General features: G+C 44.8%; 1 pseudogene; it reads right to left on the bottom strand.

The window, feature by feature from the left end:
* Nucleotides 1-7,884: 7,884 nt before the first annotated feature.
* Nucleotides 7,885-8,555, bottom strand: part of LOC102844109 — a 2,636-nt pseudogene continuing 1,965 nt past the window's right edge.

Raw genomic sequence — 8,555 nt, forward strand, 5'->3', positions numbered from 1 at the left:
AAAGGAAACTGATGTGCGTTTTCAGCTATTTATCCAAACAAGTTACCTGGTTGCTGGTAAGGACACAATAAATACATCCATCCACTTCCTAAACAACATGCCTCCGGAAACTATATGAACTTCAGTAAATGTTGATGGTTGTAGAGGGGCTTCAGGCCTTTTGTTCATAGGGTCGTTATGAGTCGTGCTTGACTCGAAGGCAATCAACAACAACAACATAGGCCTTACTCTTGTCATAAATGCTTTTTACCAAGGCTTGCATGCAAACATCATGCAAAGTTCTAGGTGGATGTCAACTAGATAAGTAATTTGCTTTCTTACCAGCAGATTACTAGAGAAATCCATATTTGTATTCTAAGATGCACATTTCTCAAAATAAGTGTTTATGTATTTTGGGCACGTGTGCAGGGCATTATCTACAGGCCGCAGCCTTGACAGTGCTTATCATTTTTGAGGCACACTCACCTTCGATCATAATTGTCCACGTTACCATCACTTTATATTGAATTATGTGCACGGTTGGTTCTACAGATACTGTTTAATTGCCACTGAGCATTTCGTCAAGCAGATTACAGTATGGTTCAGCATGGAAACATCAACGAAATATTGGTGTGGGTGTAGAGAAGCATGGCAACAGAGCAACAGGCAATGCATTTCATGGTAAACCCACCATTGTGGCATCATTTCCTGCTCGCCGTTGTTGCCAAGCACTGTCGAGTCAAGCATGACCCATAGCGACCCTGTGAACAAAAGATTTGAACCCCGTCCTATTCTGTGCCGTCCTCGTCATCTCTGACACACTGCTGCAGTCACTGCATCGATCTATCTAGTTGAAGGTCTTCTTCTCTTTCTCTGACCTTCCTTCCACCTTTCCAAGCATGATATCCCTTTCCAAAGAATAGCCTCTCCCAGCAACATGCCCAAAGTATGTGAGAAGAAGCTTTGCCATCTTTGCCTCCAAGGAACACTCTGGCTGCACCTTCTCCAAGACGTATCTGTTTGTTCTTTTGGGAGTCCGTGGGATGTTCAATGCTCTTCTCCAACACCACAGCTCAAAGGCATCAGTTCTTCTTCTGTCACCCTTATTTATTGTCCATTTCTCAGATGCATAACTAATGACGAAAAGACCCCAGCCTGAAACAGGAGCATCTTAGGCAAGAGTAGCACTGTCCCACAGGATTTTGAAACCTTTACCGAAACAGACTGCGGTATCTTTCTCTGCAGGGTGGCCAGTAGATTTTAATTGCTGACCTATCAGTTAGTCGTTGAGAGTTTTTAGCCACCACACTACCAGGATTCCACACATCTACATGGGAAGATGGGAACTATTTGTCACGAGGACATGCTGTTAATGAAGAGGTTGTATCTCCAGGAATTTGAATCCACCAGCTGCTCCAAGGAAGAAGATGGGCAGTCTACTCCCACTGCAATTAACAGGCTCAGAGATCTGACTGAGGGTCAGTTTTCAGTCAGAACCAACCGAATGACAGTGAGGGGAAGGAGTGTCATTCTTCATTTTCTTGCAAAATTGTGATCAAGTGTTTATAGAAGGTAAGAGAAATGAAATAATATTAGAATATGCTGTGTTTTGTCATTGATAGGCATGTGAGAAGAGAGCTGATCCCACACCAAACAATGTAAGGGAATACAGAGGAAACTGCTGGGACCACAGGGGTACTGGGAGCTCAGAGGGATGCAACAAAAGCTGGTGTGGACTGTGCACAGGCTGACCTGGACTGCCATCAGCACATGAGGCATCCAGCAGGGTCCGTCTTCCTGCTGACTTTGACTTAACGTCTAGTAAGAGGTGATTGTGTTAAGGAGAACACAAGACTGACTTGAGCTTGGTATTCTTCTGTTTACCTCTAGTATACACCAACAAGGTCTATTTCTAAGTGACAATATTGTCTGACGGATTGATTCACAGTGTGGTTGCTTTCTTAGCGGTACATGAAGTAATGGTGTTTCCTAGCACAGAAAGCAAGCAGCTTGACAGGGTGTGTGCAACGAGGGTGGAAGATGAAGTATGTTCACTTAGGAAAGCACGTCTATACAGTAAATCCTGAGGGAACCTAGCGATAATTGTTAGAATTGTCAGAAGTCCACAGTGACAAAGGGGCCATGGTGAAGCGGTCCTGCTGTGGTGGAAGGGGGGGTGGGCGGGATCAAACATGAATCTGATCAGGCCTCTCAACCCAAACACCCTTAGGTAGGCACTACAGCAAGCTTCAGACTATGGGAAATGACACAAACAGATGACACGGATTCTGCAACAAATGCATCTCAAAGGAGAAAGAATTAAGACAGAGAGTGAATCCACAGATTAAAATAGATTTCACAGACACAAGGCTTAATGACTCACTTCCAAAGAACAGAGTTTTAAGGGGCGGGAAATATAATGACTACAGTGGAGAAATCAGGCAGGCACCAACCACCTGAACCGAGTGATCAAGGCTGATGTCACCAGTGATGTCGTGGGGGGATCATGTATCCTGCCATGATGCAACAAGACGTGGTGCCGTCGCTGTGAAATTCTTCCCAACTGGTCTTTGCCTGTTTAATCATGAGAGGAACATAAGGGAAAAAACCCTCAAATTGAGGAGCTATTCCACAAAACATCTGACCAGCTCTCTTCAAATTTGTCAAGAACTCAGAACACAAGGAAGAAAGACTGTCACAGTTCAGTGAGGAGCTGCCACAGAGGACTCAGCCTTTGAGTTAGTGATGCAACTCCCTGCAGACTACACCCTCAACAATACCTAGTGGCCTGGCTTAGTCATAAGAGCACATGTGGCACAGTGTGCCACGCTTTTAACCAAAGGTTGATGGTTCGAATTCACCAGCTCCTCCATGGGAGAAAGATGGACAGTCTCCTCCTATTAAAATTTGAAACCTGATTGAGAGTCAGGAGTTGAAATCAACTGGATGGCATGAGGGGTTTTTTTGGTTTGTTTGTTTGTTTGTTTCATCTAATCCTAACTTAGGCAGGCAAGGAATCTTCATTCTGAAGCCACATTCCTGTCACCAGCTTTGATGGGACCAAGGTGTAGGGGGCTTTGGCCATCCTCTTTTCCTATAGAGCAGCTTCAGCAAAACATATCAAGCAGAAGCCAGGCTACAGAAGATGGGGTGTCAGTCGAGGAAGTCTACAGGGGCCATTTTTCCAACAGCTTGTGCTCACTTGCTGTCTCTGTCACCTTTGGGTAACTTCACAGTGCTTCAGAGTTTTTCAGAATGCTAAGGCAGGGTTCAGATCAGTTGTTCCTAAGGTCGCTATGAGTACTCAACACAACAGCACCTAACACAACAACACTCGCACTTAATAGACTGCTGTCTAGTGTAAAGCTAACTTTTCTATGCACTGGGAAACAGAAAAATTCGAGTGATTCGCTTTATTGAGATACTCACTTTGTTACAGCGGTTGGGAACAGAACTTGAAATGTCTCTGAGTTACACTCGTATATGATTCATTCTCTCTGGGGGGTGAAGGAAGAAATTCTCTGAAAAAATGATAAATGTTGTTATTCTTTGAAACTCCCAGAGAAGGCACTGAAAAGAAAGGAGCCAGGCTGGCAGGCAGGGTGCTGACGCGGACATGGGTCATATCCGAGGGTGGTGCCATCGCCAGGGACGGGCAGCGTCTGGCTTTCTTCGCCCCGTGGGCAAGTGACTTAGCGTGGGTGGCACAATTGTAGGAAAGGAGGAGAAGTGAACTCTGTTTCCAGCTCTCTCTTCTTTTCTTTCCGTCCTCTGACAATCAGCGGCCCTCCCGGGCTGGATGACTTGGCAGGAGTTAGAACACGCATGCCCAACCTCAGTCTATCTCAATGTGACCACAGAAGGGGGTGTCTTCCAGCCTCTGCTGAGTTCCTGAGTCACTCAGGCCCACTTCACTGGGCCCCTCTCCTCTAGGTTCCTGGCAGCATGACCTGTGCTCCGAGAGGGTTTTCCTCATTTGTCTTACTCATCCCAAGACTGAAATTGTGCCACGAGGTTACCCTTTGGGCAAATTACCTGGCAAAGCAAGTCATTCCCCAGCAATGCCTCTCTCATCCCGGGAGCCCACAAAGAGGCCTTTGCGCAAGCTGAGAGGGCATTTTTCTCCTTCACACAATGGTTGGCATTTGCAGTGACACGAAGGACTATTTGTGCTCTGAAAAGAGTTCAGCTCTGTCAGCTTGCTTAATCATCTGGAAAGCGAAGCCTTAGAGAAGCTGCCCAATTCCATCAGCTGTTCTTCCAGCTTCTGGTTAAAGCCGATAAACTCCGGGTCCACCAGATTCTGGCACCTTCCTGCCAGGTTGGGGTCACCGCTAGACACCCACCATTGACCACAGTGGCCTTGTTCTGGAAGTCAAAGGCCCTACCCCTTTATAAATGAACCATTCATTCATCCTCTCAGGAGTGATACGCACCAAGGAGCGCTCCCGTCGGCAGGCCCATTCATGCGTTCAGATCGCTCATTCCATGAAGGCTCGTGGAACACCAGCTTTAGAACAACTGTTTTCTCTCCCAGAAGCACTAAGATGAGTAAAACACACAATTTCCTGTCTTGGAACCAGCTTGTGAAAAAGTTTATCTATAGACGTCTCTTTTGAGACTTCCTCTTCCACTTACCTACAAGGCTCCACCCTCACCAAGCTGACAGCAGGCTCATTCCACACTGACCCCGGAGCAGAGGCAAATGTGCCAAGCTCTGTGCCAAATGGGTTACATCTGTTATTTCATTAGTCATGCCAATACTGTACAAGGGATGCCCTTTACTAGATCCATTTCACGGGTAAAGAAACGGCAGTACACAGGGGTGACATGAGCTGCCCAGGCTGGCGAATTGGCAGTGTCCGTATTTGCATGCAAGGCAGCTGGCAGCAGAGGTCACATTCACAGTTGCCAAGCCACCGTGCCACCTCATCTGTTTCAGGGCAGGATCCGCTGAGCCGTGAGTCACGTGAGCTCATCCTCTGTTCATGCTCGACAGCACCAGACTCTCTCCTGTGATTGCTTCGGATTAGACTCAGTTATAAGCCACAGGCCTGACTGACTAAGTGCCATCAAGTCAGTCTCCATCCATGCGCATGTGAGAGGAGAACTGTGTTCCATAGAGTTTGCAATGACTCACTTTTTTTCCAAAGAACACCACCAGCTCTTTTTCTCAAGGTTCCGCTGAGTGGACTGGAATCCATAGCTTTAAAGTTACTAGCCAGGTGTTTCTCATTTGCACCAACTACAGACTCCTGTACTAGTAAGTGGTGGTGGTGGTGTTGTGTACCTTAGAGTCGGAACCGACCCATAGCTGACCCTCCCGCTGGTTTTCAGGTGCAGTTAATCACACAAAAGGAGACTGCCCATCCTTCTCCCATGGAACAGCTGGTGATCTTGAACCATGTACCTTTGAGATTGCAGTGCAGCTTCTTGGCTTCTTGCCGTTGGGCCACCAGAGCTCCCTACCAGCAACTAGGAGCCAGAAATAAGTGAGGCTCCGGAAAACTCACTCACTGTCACTGCTGAGTTCAAGTCGACTCATAGCTGGCCTTCCCCTGGGTTTCTGATGCTGTAAATCACACGGGAAGAGATTGCCCATCTTTCTCTGATGGAGCAGCTGATGGACCCAAACCATGTTACTTTGGGTTGGCAGTGCAACTTCTTACCCCTAGGCCATCCATAAAGAATACACCTGTGCATATCCTATGGGGCCATTCTATTCTTTTCTGTAGAGTCCCGGAAATCTAGAATCAACTTGACAGCAGGGTTTATCTTTTCTTTTTGATTGATTACATTCAGATCCCACAAAATTAGATTCTCCCCTCCCTTTTTGATGTGTTTCTTCTTTTAATGGAATAAATCTCCTCCTGTGTAATTAATTGCCTCTGAAAACCTGCTGGAGGGTCAGCGATGGGTCAGTTCCAATTCTGCAGTGCACAATGACAACACTATATATATGAAAGTTTCCTTTTTCTACCTTCTCTTTTCATTGATAGTCTGGGTAGACAAAAAAATTCTAAAGTGGAAATGATCTTACTTCAGAATTTTGAAGGCTTCTTCATCTTCTAGGTTCTACTGCTGCTACAAAGAACTCTAAGCTGGTATGATTTTAATTTCTTTATATTGTTGTTGTTAAGTGCCGTCGAGTTGTAGGCAACTCACAATGGATGCCACTCCTGCTTCGGAGCTTGTTTCAACCGGGGAGCGCCACCAAACACTGTCCACCGTAGACATTCTCGCATTTGACACATCAGTGTCACAGTGTTCAGCTTCACAGCAACCACAGGTTACCTCTGTACAGCAAGTGGACAGACCAGGGCTATATGACCTGTATACTGCACTGAAACAGATGAGGGAGTGAATAATTTAAAAGCGATGTATGATAGGGTATTATGGTTATCACAAGAGTCCACAATTAAGGTTGCACAGTGGAATGTATTTGGGGTGGTGGGAAGAGTGCGGGGGGATTGTGTACCAGGGAGGGAGTCTTTCTTTTACTTTTGAAAGAGAGAAGCGAACTGGGGGGCGGGGGGAGAGGGCTGGGCGGGTAGAGAAGTGCAGCAATGAATGAATGGAAATCCAAATTCTCTGTAAATGTTCATTAAAATTATTAAAAAAACAAACCAATTAAAAACAGGCCTGAGGGCCCTACAGGACTTTAAGTTACAGCCTCGAGCAGGCTCTTAACTTTAGACTAAGGCTCAGGGTTGTCCACCCACCTCTGAAGGGCAAAAAGAACAGTGACACACAACAGAAAGGATCCCAGAACTACCCTTGCCTGACTGCCACCAAGACGAGCCGCCATTGAGACACCAGCCATCCTGCCAGTCAGCCAGCCAGCTTCCAGAGTGGAGGGAGACTCCCTTCTTTACATTAGATCCACTTTTCTGGTCTCTGGAAGCTGTAGAATCTTCACTGTTCCTAAAATTTTGTTAGGAACAAAATTAGTGGCCAGAAGGTGCACTGTATCCCAGAGGTGTGCGGTTCGAATCCAGATGCTCTGCTGGAGAAGGAGGGGCAATCTCCTCCTGTACCAGTCAGATCTGATGTGATGGTACACATACAAAAAAAAAAAAATTAAATAAAATAACAAAAAAATTAAAACAATTTTGTTATAATGTACCTTAATGTGGCTTGCTTTATCTACTGTGTCGGACACTCTACGCCCCTTCAAATCAGGAAAGTCCAATCATTTAGGCCTGACTATTTTCTGGAACTCTATCATTGATGACGTCTTTTCTTCTGTTTCTTAACTCATTGCTGTCCCGTCGGAGCCAACCCAGAGCTGACCGTCCAGCTGGTTTTCAGAGACTGTCAATTGCACAGGAGGAGATTGTTCATCTTTCTCCCGAGATAGGCATCACCTTTGAGTTAGCAGCACGATTCCCTGAGAACAGATTCACCTAATTTCCCTTACCACTCCCCTTAAGAAATTCAATTTGCCAACCAGTGTTTCTGAAACTTTGGGTTTAAGCACTACCAGTGGAGGGCCAGCTATGAGTTGGTTCCAACTGGATGTCACATAACAACAGCAACAACTAGAAGTCAATTGTGATGATGATGATGATGTATGGAAAATAGTGATATTGGGGCTAATGTGCTGCTTAATATTAAGATAACAGAGGTCTTTTGTAGCAGATGTTTCCAATGCAATATATTGTTTGAATTCTTTTTGGTTTTTTGTTTGAATTCTTTGTTGTTCTCACGTTGTTGTTGTTTATTGCCATCAGCACAACTCATAGTGACCCTATGAACAAAAGACCTGAAGCTTTTCTATAACTACTGTCTTTTCTCAAAGTTCACAGAGCTTCCAGAGGCATGTTGTTTAGGAAGCGGATGCCACTCCTGCTTCCAACTAGCAGCCATACGTATCACAGAAGAAATCATGTCAATTTTTCCACTTCATGACATAACCAATACTCTCGTCATTGATTCTTTGTACTGAGAAATGGTATTTTCCTCTTCCCCTGTGTTCTTAAGATGGACAACAGACTTTTCGTAATCTTCAACTTCTTTAGTACCCAGGAGATCTTCTTTATTTACATGTTTATTTTTATTAGCAGCTTTAATTTGAAGAAGTATCTCCAAGGCATCTTTTTCTGAAGAGCTATTTTTCCAAATATATTCCTCTAGGTCTGCTTCAGTCTTATTTTTCTCTCATTCTTCAGTTCTCCAAGATTCATGGTACAAAACTGTTAGTAGATACATTGCAAAATCATAATTCTACCTCTTGAAAGGGCATCTTACTTGTTTTGATGGTAAGTACATCTGTAGTCTTGCAGTATCATTCTCCTACGAGTTTAATAAGTTTCATCTTTGCATGACCATCTAAATTCAGACTGGAAAGTTTAAGCCTTAAGGTTGCTATTCGAGCTTTAGGATTTCAAACAAATGGTCCTGATGAAACATAATCAGCTCATAGACATTGATTATATATCCAAGTAAAATGAAATCCTTGGGGGAAAGAACTACAGAACAACCTCACTGATTTCACATGCAAGCAAGATTTTACTGAAGATTATCCAAAAACGACTGGAACAGCACATCAACAGAGAACTACCAGAAGTCCAGGC

Source organism: Elephantulus edwardii, unplaced genomic scaffold (assembly GCF_000299155.1).
Source record: "Elephantulus edwardii isolate Elephantulus edwardi_28Jun2011 unplaced genomic scaffold, EleEdw1.0 scaffold00121, whole genome shotgun sequence".
In the NCBI taxonomy this organism is placed as follows: domain Eukaryota; kingdom Metazoa; phylum Chordata; class Mammalia; order Macroscelidea; family Macroscelididae; genus Elephantulus; species Elephantulus edwardii.